Source organism: Manis pentadactyla, chromosome 3 (genome assembly GCF_030020395.1).
Source record: "Manis pentadactyla isolate mManPen7 chromosome 3, mManPen7.hap1, whole genome shotgun sequence".
Classification (NCBI taxonomy): domain Eukaryota; kingdom Metazoa; phylum Chordata; class Mammalia; order Pholidota; family Manidae; genus Manis; species Manis pentadactyla.
The window spans coordinates 104,064,115-104,076,953 of record NC_080021.1 but is presented as its reverse complement, the minus strand read 5'-3'; the positions used below and the strand labels follow the sequence as shown (position 1 = coordinate 104,076,953).

The 12,839-nt window shown below is 37.3% G+C and overlaps 1 protein-coding gene across 9 annotated transcripts in view; it reads left to right on the top strand.

Moving 5' to 3' along the window:
* MYO3A (myosin IIIA) overlaps window positions 1-12,839 on the top strand; it is a 244,873-nt gene that overhangs the window by 82,426 nt on the left and 149,608 nt on the right. The window lies entirely within an intron of this gene.

The window sequence follows — 12,839 nt, the reverse complement described above, 5'->3', positions numbered from 1 at the left end:
AGGGAGAGGTTGATGATGCATATTCAAGGGTAGTATTATAGCAGCAAGTCCTGGAGAAAACACATGTCCACCTACAAGAGCCGGCCTTCGCTCTTAAGGAGAGTTTACCCATTGTGACCAGAGCAGAAGCTGAGAGAATAAGTTGACTCAAAGATGGAATTGTGTTGACTTGTTTAAAAAATAATGTGCATGGAAAAAATAAGAAGGAAACATCAGCATGTTAACAGTGGTTATCTCTTGGTGGTGGAGTTATAGGTGATTTTTTTATACCTTTTGGCAGTTTTCAATTTTTTTAAAGAACTAATGTATATTATTTTTATTGTAGGAAATAAATAAATGTGACAAGGAGAATTGCATTTTTCTGAGTGACCGTTCAAGTCACTGTTCTTTGAAAAGGCAAACTACATAAAATTCCCCAGCCATGTTTGTTCTTCAGCAAATTAATTTTCTGTAATGGTGTTTGCCCTACAGACACTTAGAGTGGTGCTGGCAGCTCTTCATACTGAAGAAACTGTGCACTATCCTTGCAACAAAATTATGCTTTCTGAAACTGTATATTCTCTACCCTCTTGTCTCTAAGCTAATAGTGAGAAGAAGAAAGATGTTGGAAACTCATGGCAAATGGAGAATAGCCATCAAATATTCTTGCAAACACAGATGTCAGTTTTATTTCAACATCTAAAAACAGGTCACTCTGTCTAAAACAGACAGCACAGAGAAGTCACAGCCACAGCAGAAACAGACAAGATTTCCCAGTGGAGATACTTTTCTTTGGCCTCCAGATATCTGATTCCTTTTTTTAAGAGCACACAGGCATACTTTCACCTTGCCCAGAACCACCTAAAAGGGATTACCAGATGGTATATGTTGCTTAAAATTTGCTAATAGCCTTAATTAAATGGCCCTTTTTAATAGGTGAGATTGTGCCTATTGCCCAACTCGTTAACAAAGGATCATATACTTCTTGATTGATGCAGGTTGCTTGTTGGTTATAAATCAAAATCTAAACTAGATCATAACACCTATTTTCTTTTATTCTGTTCTTAAATAGGTTACCCACACATATTGAAATAATACAAAAGACAGTCAGTGAAAAATAGTGTTCTTGTTACGTTTGTCTCTCCCCAAAGGCAACCAGTGTATCCAGCTTCTTGTGTGTATTGCCAGAGGTACTTTATTGATAGACAAGCAAATAACTGAGCATTGATGGAAAATTTAACAAGGCTTTGCAACATTATTTAATATTCTTCATCATTTTATGAAAAACATCAAGGATGGTGGTCAGAGGAGCCTATAACATTAGAAGCCACTGAAAGTTAAAAGTCAGAGGGAATTTAATATTTTTTGGAAATAAGAGTGTGACTGGGGAAAAGACTCAGTTTTTTCAAAGCTGATGCCCATGCCTCTTCCACTCACACTTCCCATTGTATTAAATGAGATATTTAGCCTGTTCTGCAACTAACTTGTAAGCTTTAATAGTAATAGTAAGCATTTCATGGTTTAACTTTTAAAAACAGTTTCACTCTCCCTATCATAGAGCATCCATTAATACATATATTTTTAAAAAAGGATTGTCTGCTTTGTGAACCACTGATCATAGACAGTATCTGCTATCCCTCTCCTCCAGACCCTGCTCTTTCCCCCAGATCTCTTGCCCAACAGCTTGTCAGCAACCTATGACTTACAGGTCAGATCTGGCCTGCTGCCTTTTTTTTGTAAATGAAGTTTTATTAGAACACAGTGGCCCCTATTCTATGTATAAATTATCTGTGGCTGCTCCCACACCACAATGAGAAAATTGAATACCTCTGTCACAGGTCGTATGGCCCTCAAAGCTGAAAATATTTATTTATTTGGCCCTTTACAGAGAAAATTTGCCAACCCTTGCCCTGGAGGGTGAAATCCTGGTCATGGTAATGAATGGGCAGAGAGCACTTGAGAAAATAGTAGGGAGATTTAGTACAAAGATTTAGAATAATTAAAGAAGTACCGAGATTTGGAAGAAGTTAAGGAAGATGCTAATGTAGGTCTAGATTTTCATCTGGTTCCATATATCACTTTTCCAACTTCATCCTTCCTTCCAGCCTTGCTACAAGTTTTATGAACAAGTGTTTATCTGTACAGTCCAGATGGAAGTACTTCTTTAACAGATTATATGTGAAAGAGGAAGGGCTCTGGGAATGAACAGGGCTATAACAATGTGGTGTGGCCGGAGTGACTCTGGTATCTGTTGCCCCAGTCGGTGCCAGGCTGGTGTGTGCTCCTGTCCCCACCACTACTTCAGAACTACACACTTGGCCAGAGAGGTCAAAATGCAGATAAATGAAAAACAGTCCTCCACAGCCCACCAGTGAGAGCCTGTACTCCCACTGGTAATACCAGTTGTGACTTAGTTATTGAAATTTAAGGATGGTTAAGGAAACTGAAACAAAGCCACTGCTTAGATGTATGTTTAAGAGAGGATTTCTGTATGACCCTCAGTGGCTCCTGAATCACCTTAGAAGATAGAGCTTGATATTTACAAGAGTATATTCAACCAAAGTAAAAGCAAATAAAGCTGTTGCATTAGAATAATATAACTGAATAGTAGGGATAAAAATTTAACAGGCAGCAGTAGTTGTTTCTTTTTTCCATGTGTAGAACTGAAATACAAGTGAAGCCCATAATAACTACCCCTAAGGGCGTTTGTGACCTTTGACAACACAGAAAGAAAATATTTATAGTCTGAAACTATGTCTCTCCAGTATTACAGAGTAAATGGAAAATATAATCTGTTTAACAAGCTGTATTTTTCACAAGAGAATGAAATCTTATACAAGTCACACAGAAATTAAATATTTAATAAAGTAACAAAAATGGAAGCCAGCTCTATAAAATGAAGGAGAAAGGAAAACATTAAAAGTGTAAAACTGTCTTGAAACATATGTATATGTACGTGTGTGTGTATGTATGTTTTCTCTGAGCATTTGAATTGCTTATCACCAGAGTGGAAAATAATACTAAAATTTCTTTGGTCTTACAGTAGAAGAACATTTATTAAAAGCAAAATATTCGCTTGAAATATATTTTGAGAATCTTCCATTTGTGAGAACCTGGTCTAAGAACATGGGGTTTATTAGTCAAAAACTGATATTAAAAAAAAAAACCCATTCTCATGGAGTTTGCATATCAATGGGAAGACCTAGAAAGAAAACTCTGATGCACTAGTGAATGATGTGCCGTATTAGATGGTGGTGTATGTAAAGAAAATACAGAGCAGGGTCAGGAGGACGGAGAGCCCGGTGGGGGTAGGGCATGGACTCGCAGTGTCAGAGAGAGGGTGGGCAGCTGAGGCCTCACGCGGACAGAGGTCCGTTCACCGGGTGGCGTTCCAGGAGGGAAGGGTCAGCGTGAGCCTCTGGGGCAGGTGTGTCACAGTGCTATAGGCACTGCAGGAGTGAGCAGGGGGCCAGTTAGAAGGTCAAAGTGGAAGCAGCTGGGTAGCTGAATAGTGTGGTGACTGAAACATAGCCGTCAGCTTCACAGGACCTTTCTCTGAGTGACATGAGGCCATTGGAGGGTACTGACCAGTGACACATCCGAATTACATTTCAAAAAGACTATTCTCACCATGTGCAGTGGTCCAAGTACGAAATAATGAGGGCTTAAAGATCAGGGTAGTAGCACAGGAGGTTTTACCTCAGAAATAGACATTTGAGGTTTTATTAATTATTTTCTGTTTGGGAGTTAGAAGAGGAGCAGAATACTGTGCAGTTGTAAGAAAGTCCTTTTTTTTTCACCCGTGTATCAAGTCAGCAGCCCCAGGTGAATGATCTGAAATGTTCTTACATATGTTCTGTAGCGTTTATGGCATCTGATTTTCTTTCCCTCCTTTCTCACTCTTCCTGACCTCAGTCACTTCATCTCAGGCAGTGAACCATCATCTCCTCCATGCAGATGGAAAAAAATGGAGACTTAAGAAATTTTGAGATGAAAACAGCATAATTTGGTGGTGGAGTATGTATAGGAGGTCAGAGAGATGGAGATTCCTGGTGTGTGCTCGTGACTGGGTGGTGGGGTCAGCTGATGAGATAAACACCAGAGGAGTTCCAGGCCTTGTTGAAAATCATGCTTTGCTTTCAGGGCTTTTGGAGTTTGGGTGCATTTAAGACATCCATATGCCTCAAAAATCATGCCCTCCTCTGACCTCATACCCTCTATATTCTGGCCATAGCACACCACCACTGTCCCAGCCATTGTCAGTTTACGCATGCTATTCTTTCACAGTTGACCACCCACCAGTCCCCACTCCACATGCAAATACTCTTTCTCAGCTTTTGGAATCCTTTCCTGCTTAGCGACAAAGACTGCAATTTATTGAATGCAGGGTCTAGATCCCGTTTCACCTACAGTAACCCCTCAAAATTTAGGACGTGTTACATATAGCAGGGTCTCAATCAATATTGGTTGAATTGAATTGCACACTTAGATTTTAAGATAGATTTTAAAGAGATTTTTTTTAAAGTCATTTAAATGATATGATATTGTAAAGAAAATGTCCTTCTAAAACCTATAGCTGTCACTCTCTATAAATGTGTATTTTTTGCCTTACAATTCTACTGTCTGGTACCTGGCATGTAGTCAACATTGAACAAATTGTATATGCATATTTAAAAAAATTATTTGATACTGAAAAGCTGAAAGTTGACCAGAACAACAAAGTCATGATTGATTAGATATTCACTAATGTATAAAATTATAGAAACATTTAAATGTTCTTGTGAAAATCTGGGTGTACTTCCTCATTTTAAGAAATACCTATTGTGATACTAAGAGAAATTCAAAGCTATTATTCACACAAACTCAAAAACGATCATTTTGTTTCAGACAAATGTGGATATCATATTGTGGTAATGATGAAGATTGTACTAGACATATTCCCTTGACAAATAATAATTTATTTGTCCATTTTATTCCATCTACATGTATTCATTGAGTACCTACTATATCCCAGTTACTGTTTTAGGTACTTAGGATATAGCAAGGACCAAAAGGGACACGAAAGATGTAAAATATTTTCACAATTACAGATTCTTTTGGAATTTTTGTTATTAGAATATACATGTTTTTCTTAATCATTCCTTACAACTTTAATAGCTTTTTAAGTGTTTAATTCACAGAGAAAGCTTTTATGCACTTAATTTTATGTGCCTGAATTAACTGCATAGGAGTAACATGTTTTCAAAACCCATATGAGCAAATACAGCTTCGTCAACTAATCAAGTAATATTTGAAGCGGTATCCAGTGCAACATTCTTGATTTTAACATATTCTCCTCCAAAAATGAATGAGTCCACACATAGTCTTAGCGAAATTATCTTTATTTTATGTTGTTGACGTTTACTGTTAAGTCTTCCATCAGGATGTGGGCAAGGACTTTGTCCGTTTTCTTCATTGCTTCATCCCAGCTCATCCTAACTGCCTGGAGTCTATTACATGTTCCCAAAATGTAAATATCTGTTGAATGGATGAATGCAGTAATGGGTGTTGAAACATGTACAGTTTGTATTTGTGTGTTTGTGTGTGTGTGTGTGTGTGTGTGTTTGGGGTGGGGAGAAAGTCTAAGAAACCAGAACAGGAAAGGAGATGTCATATCAATCACCTAGTTCATTGAATTTTGCCACAAGGTTGGATACATCACGAACTTGCTGACCTCACTTTCCCCATTCTTAAAATTCAAGGAAACTCACTGTAATATATTTAGCTGTTCTTCTCTCCTTATGCCCTATGATCTTCTATATTGTTAATTGTGTAGCATTTAGAATGTTAAGCTAACTTTAAAGCTGAGCAGCAACATTTCACATGTAATTAATCATGCTGGTTGAAAGAGTAGAAGCGTGAGTCATTCACTAGTTGTATTGTTATGATGGCTATAAGTTGTCTTTTTTTTTTTGCCTTGTTGCTTCCATAATGTTTAAGGCTCCAAGTGACTGCAATGCTGACCACACTTTCCAGAGCAGCCCACTGTGGATGACCCTGCTTAATAGTAACTGATGGTGCAGAAATACAGATATGGGAGAGATACAGGCAATTCCAGTGGCCAGCAGGCTTCTTCAGTTAAACTAACCTGGCAGACAGTAGCATTCTGCCCTGAACCAGAGAGAGAGAGAGGAGGAAAGTGTGCTGGAGCCAAGAGGTGCTAGACGGCTGTGTGCCTGTTCACTGCATTCCTCCAGCACCTAACTTAGCTTCAGCTCTGTTCTGTAAAATCAGCCTGAACAACAGGAAAGAGAAAGAAAGAAAAGGAGTTTGCCTTGTTTCCCAATGTCTGATGTGATGCATAATTCCTGCTGAGATTAAATCCCATAGGTTTTAATAATAAATGCAATGAAATCCTGCAAAACTAATGTATATGAAACCTCCATCAGCAAGGCCTGGCTCCAAATTCTTATTTCTTTGTTTGGTTTATGCTGAGCCCTGAGTCATGTATTTACAGTTACTATTTGTTTAGGGGGCAGGGATCACCTGTGGAATAAGAAGAAAGTGGAGACAACTGAATATAAAGTAAATTTAAATATAAACTAAAATGTAATTAAATAAAATTTAAAGGAAATATTAACTATAAAGTAAATGATTGAAGCCATGATCGTAAGAGTTGTAGTAATAATATGTGAAAATATATTAAACAGCAGGTATTGAATGAATCACTTTACATGTGTTGCATAATTTAATCTAACAACACCTTATGAAATAGGTTGTTGTTATTTCCATTGTATAACCGAGGAAGCAGAGTAAGTTACTTGTCAAGGCCACATGACTAGAAAGTGGTAGAGCCACAGCTGGAATTATCATAGCTGTTATGCATTGGGCATCCCCATATGCCCATTCTAAATAAGCATTTTACATGAAGTAACCCTTTTTATTTATCCTTACAAACTCCTCTGGTTTGATCTGAGCATTCTGATTCTAGAGCCCTTGCTCTTACTATGAATTTGGCATAATTAAGACCATGATCTTAATAAAGGAAAGGGCTTATGTAGCTTCAGAAGTAACTTTTGATTTTCTTTATAACCAGAATTTAGTTCAGTGTCTACTGATTTGTTATGCCCTAACCCCCTGATTTTATGGCCATATTGCTACCTGTTTGGCCATATCCCATGTGCCTCAGCCCTGCTACCATTTAAGTGGGGAGAAATCTTTTTTTTTTCTTTTATGGCTTGACATTGCTTTTATTTTTATTTTTTTAAATTTTGGTATCGTTAATATACAATTACTTGAACAACATTATGGTTACTAGACTTCCCCTATTATCAAGTCCCCCCCACATACCCCATTAGAGTAACTGTCCATCAGCATAGTAAGATGCTATAGAATCATTACTTGTCTTTTCTGTATATAATGCCTTTCCCGTGTCTCCCCTGCCTCCCGCTACATTATGTGCTAATCGTAAAGCCTCTTTTTCTCCCTTATCTCTCCCTTCCCACCCATCCACCCCAGTCCCTTTCGCTTTGGTAACTGTTAGTCCATTCTTGGGTCTGTGAGTCTGCTGCTGTTTTGTTCCTTTAGTTTTTTCTTTGTTTTTATACTCCACATATGAGTGAAATCATTTGATACTTGTCTTTCTCTCCCTGGCTTATTTCACTGAGCATAATACCCTCTAGCTCCATCCATGTTATTGCAAATGGTAGGATTTATTTTCTTCTTATGGCTGAATAATATTCCATTGTATATATGTACCACATCTTCTTTATCCATTCATCTACTGATGGACACTTAGGTTGCTTCCATTTCTTGGCTATTGTAAATAGTGCTGCGATAAACATAGGGGTGCATATATCTTTTTGAAACTGGGCTCCTGCATTCTTAGCATAAATTCCTAGGAGTGGAATTTCTGGGTCAAATGGTATTCCTATTTTGAGTTTTTTGAGGAACCTCCATACTGCTTTTCATAATGGTTGAACTAGTTTACATTCCCTCCAGCAGTGTAGGAGGGTTCTCCTTTCTCCACATCCTCGCCAACATTTGTTGTTGTTTGTCTTTTGGATGTTGGCCATCCTAACTGGCGTGAGGTGATATCTCATTGTTTTAATTTGCATTTCTCTGATGTTTACTGATGTGCAGCATCTTTTCATGTGCCTGTTGGCCATCTGAATTTCCTCTTTGGAGAACTGTCTGTTCAGCTACTCTGCCCATTTTTTAATTGGATTATTTGCTCTATGTTTGTTGAGGTGCGTGAGCTCTTTATATAATTTGGATGTGAACCCCATATCGGATATCATTTATGAATATATTCTCCCATACTGTAGGATGTCTTTTTGTTCTACTGATGGTGTCCTTTGCTCTACAGAAGCTTTTTAGTTTGATATAGTCCCACTTGTTCATTTTTGTTTTTGTTCCCCTTGCCCGGGGAGATATGTTCATGAAGAAGTTGCTCATGTTTTTGTCCAAGAGATTTTTGCCTGTATTTTTTCTAAGAGTTTTATGGTTTCATGACTTACATTCAGGTCTTTTATCCATTTTGAGTTTACTTTTGTGTATGGGGTTGGAAAATAATCCACTTTCATTATCTTACATGTAGCTGTCCAATTTTTCTAACACCAGCTGTTGAACAGGCTGTCATTTCCCCATTGTATATCATGGCTCCTTTATTGTATATTAATTGACCATATATGCTTGGGTTTATATCTGGGCTCTCTATTCTGTTCCACTGGTCTGTGGGTCTGTTCTTGTGCCAGTACCAAATTGTCTTGATTACTGCGGTTCTGTAGTAGAGCTTAAAGTCAGGGAGCATAATTCCCCCTGCTTTATTCTTCCTTCTCAGGATTGCTTTGGCTATTCGGGGTCTTTTGTCATTCCATATGAATTTTAGAAGTGTTTGCTCTAGTTCATTGAAGAATGCTGTTGGTATTTTGATAGGGACTGCATTGAATCTATAGATTGCTTTAGGCAGGATGGCCATTTTGACAATATTAATTCTTCCTAGCCAAGAGCATGGGATGAATTTCCATTTATTAGTGTCCTCTTTAATTTCTCTTAAGAGTGTCTTGTAGTTTTCATGGTATAGGTCTTTCACCTCCTTGGTTAGGTTTATTCTTAGGTGTTTTATTCTTTTTGATGCAATTGTGAATGAAATTATTTTCCTGATTTCTCTTTCTACTAGTTCATTGTTAGTGTTTAGGAATGCAACAGATTTCTGTGTATTAATTTTGTATCCTGCAACTTTGCTGAATTCAGATATTAGGTCTAGTAGTTCTGGAGTGAATTCTTTAGGGTTTTTTATGTACAATATCATGTCATCTGCAAACAGGGACAGTTTGACTTCTTCCTTGCCAATCTGGATGCCTTTTATTTCTTTGTGTTGTCTGATTGCCATGCCTAGGACCTCTAGAACTATGTTGAATAAAAGTGGGGAGAGTGGGCATCCTTGTCTTGCTCTCATTCTTAAAGGAAAAGCTTTCAGCTTCTTGCTGTTAAGTATAATGTTGGCTGTGGGTTTTTTATATGTGGCCTTTATTATGTTGAGGTACTTGCCCTCTGTACCCATTTTGTTGAGAGTTTTTATTATGAATGGGTGTTGAATTTTGTCAAATGCTTTTTCAGCATCTATGGAGATGATTTTGTGGTTTTTGCCTTCTTTTTGTTGATGTAGTGGATGATGTTGATGGATTTTTGAATGTTTTTCTGTCCTTGCATCCCTGGGATGAATTCCACTTGATCATGCTGGATGATCTTTTTAATGTATTTTTGAATTTGGTTTGCTAAGATTTTTGTTGAGTATTTTTGCATCTATGTTCATCAGGCATGTTGGTCTGTAATTTTCTTTTTTTGTGGTCTTTGCATTGTTTTGGTATTAGAGTGATGTTGGCCTCATAGAATGAGTTTAGGATTATTCCCTCCTACTTTTTGGAAAACTTTAAGGAGGATGGGTATTAGGTCTTCATTAAATGTTTAGTAAAATTCAGCAGTGAAACCATCTGGTACAGGGAGTTTGGTTCTTAGGTAGTTTTTTGATTACCAATTCCATTTCTTTGCTGGTAATTGGTCTGTTCAGATTTTGTGTTTTTTCCTGGGTTAGCCTTGGAAGGTTGTGTTTTTCTAGAAAGTTGTCCATTTCTTCTAGGTTATCCAGTTTGTTACCATATAATTTTTCATAGTATTCTCTAATAATTCTTTGTATTTCTGTGGTGTCTGTAGTGATTTTTCCTTTTTCCTTTTTGATTCTATTTATGTGTGTAGACTCTCTTTTTTTCTTGATAAGTCTGTCTAAGGGTTTATCTATTTTGTTTATTTTCTTGAAGAACCTGCTCCTGCCTTAATTAATTCTTTCTATTGTTTAATTCTTCTCAGTTTTATTTATTTATTATTTAATCTTTATTATGTCCCTCCTTCTACTGACTTGGGGCCTCATTTGTTCTTCCTTTTCTAGTTTCATTAATTGTGAGTTTAGATTGTTCATTTGGGATTGTTCTTCTTTCCTGAGGTAGGCCTGTATTGCAATATATTTCCCTCTTAGCACGGCCTTTGCTGCATCCCACAGATTTTGTGTTCTTGAATTATTTTTGTCATTTTTCTCCACATATTGCTTGATCTCTGTTTTTATTTGGTCATTAATCCGTTGATTCTTTAGGAGCATGTTGTGAAACCTCCATGTGTTTGTGGACTTTTTCATTTTCTTTGTGTAATTTATTTCTAGTTTGATACCTTTGTGATCTGAGAAGCTGGTTGGTACAATTTCAGTCTTTTTGAATTTACTGAGCCTTTTTTTGTGGCCTAGTTTATGATCTTTTCTTGAAAATGTTCCATGTGCACTTGAGAAGAATGTGTATCCTGATGCTTTTGGATGCAGGGTTCTGTAGATGTCCATGAGGTTCATCTATTCTAATATGTTGTTCAATGCCTCTGTCTCATTAGTTATTTTCTCTCTGGTTGATCTGTCCTTTGGAGTGAGTGCAGTGTTGAAGTCTCCTAGAATGAATGCATTGCATTCTATTTCCCCCTTTAATTCTATTAGTATTTGTTTCACATATGTAGGTGATCCTGTGTTGGGTGCATAGAGATTTATAATAATTCTATCCTGTTGTTGGACTGACCCCTTTATCATTATGTAATGTCCTTCTTTGTCTCTTGTGATTTTCTTTGTTTTGAAGTCTATTTTGTCTGATAGAAGTACTGCAACTCCTCCTTTTTTCTCTCTATTAGTTGCATGAAATATCTTTTTCCATCCCTTTACTTTCAGCCTGTGTATGTCTTTGGGTTTGAAATGAGTCTCTTGCAGGCAGCATATAAATGGGTCTTGCTTTTTTATCCATCAGTTACTTTATGTCTTTTGATTGGTGCATCAGACCATTTACATTTAGGGTGATTATCAATAGGTATGTACTTATTGCCATTGCAGGCTTTAGACTCGTGGTTACCAAAAGTTCAAGGGTAATTCTCTTACTATCTAACAGTCTAATTTAACTTGCTTCATATGCTATTACACACACAACCTAAAGGTTCTTTTTTTTTTCCTCCTTTTTCTTCCTCCTCCATTCTTTGTATGTTATGAATCATATTCTATACTCTTTGTCTATCCCTTGGGTGACATCTATTTAGCCTTAGGAATACTTCCATCTATAGGAGTTCCTCCAAAATGCACTGTAGAGGTGATTTGTGGGAGGTAAATTCTCTCAGCTTTTACTTATCTGAAAATTATTTAATTCCTCCTTCAAATTTAAATGATAATCTTGCCTGGTAGAGTATTCTTGATTCAAGGCCCTTCTGCTTCATTGCATTAAATATATCATGCCTCTGCCTTCTGGCCTATAAGGTTTCTCTTGAGAAGTCTGATGGGTTTTCCTTTTTATGTGGTCTTTTCTCTCTCTCTAGCTGCTTTTAAAAGTCTGTCTTTATCCTTGATATTTGCCACTTTAATTATTATATATCTTGATGTTGTCTTCCTTGGGTCCCTTGTGTTGGGAGATCTGTGCATCTCATTGGCTTGAGAGACTGTCTCCTTCCCCAGATTGGGAAAGTTTTCAGTAATTACCTGCTCAGTGACACTTTCTATCCCTTTTTCTCTCTCTTCTTCTTCTGGCACCCCTATAATGTGAATATTGTTCTGTTTGGATTGGTCACACAGTTCTCTCAATATTCTTTCATTCTTAGAGATTCTTTTTTCTCTTTTTGCCTCATCTTCTTTGTATTCCTCTTCTCCAAGTTCTGTTCCATTTACCTTCTCTTCTACTACATCTCATCTGCTTCTAAATCCCTCTGTTGTATGTTTCATTTCAGATATAGAATTTCTTAATGATTGAATCTCTGACTTAAATTCGTTCCTGAGTTCTTGAATATTTTTGTACCTCCATAAGCATGTTTATAATTTTTTTTTGAACTCTTTCAGGAAGATTGGTGAGTTCAGTTTCATTTGGTCATTTTTCTGGGGTTTGTGAGATTTTGGTCTGAACCATGTTCTTTTGACATTTCATATTTCTGTGTGGTGCCCACTTGTACCCAGAAGCTCCAGTCTCTGGAGCTGCTCAGCCCCTAGAGTGATGTTGGGGGTCCTAGGGGAGCAGAGTTGGTGCCTGGGTGTAGAAAAGATTTGTTTCCTGATTCCTGTATGCAGTGAAGTGGGGAGAAATCTTAATGGAGGGGTCAATTTCTAGAACAAGGCCAAGCCATCCTCACAATTACCCTAATAAAGTCTTGAGGAGTGGTAAAAAAAAAAAGCTGGTTTTTCAAAGTCATAGGAATAATTCTGCATTTTCTCTTCAGAATGAAACAATCAGCCATACCATAGGCAATACACCTGTCAGTACACCAACCAAGCCTATTAGGTTGACAAGTTATAGAATTCCAGGGTTGGAAGAGGCAACAGA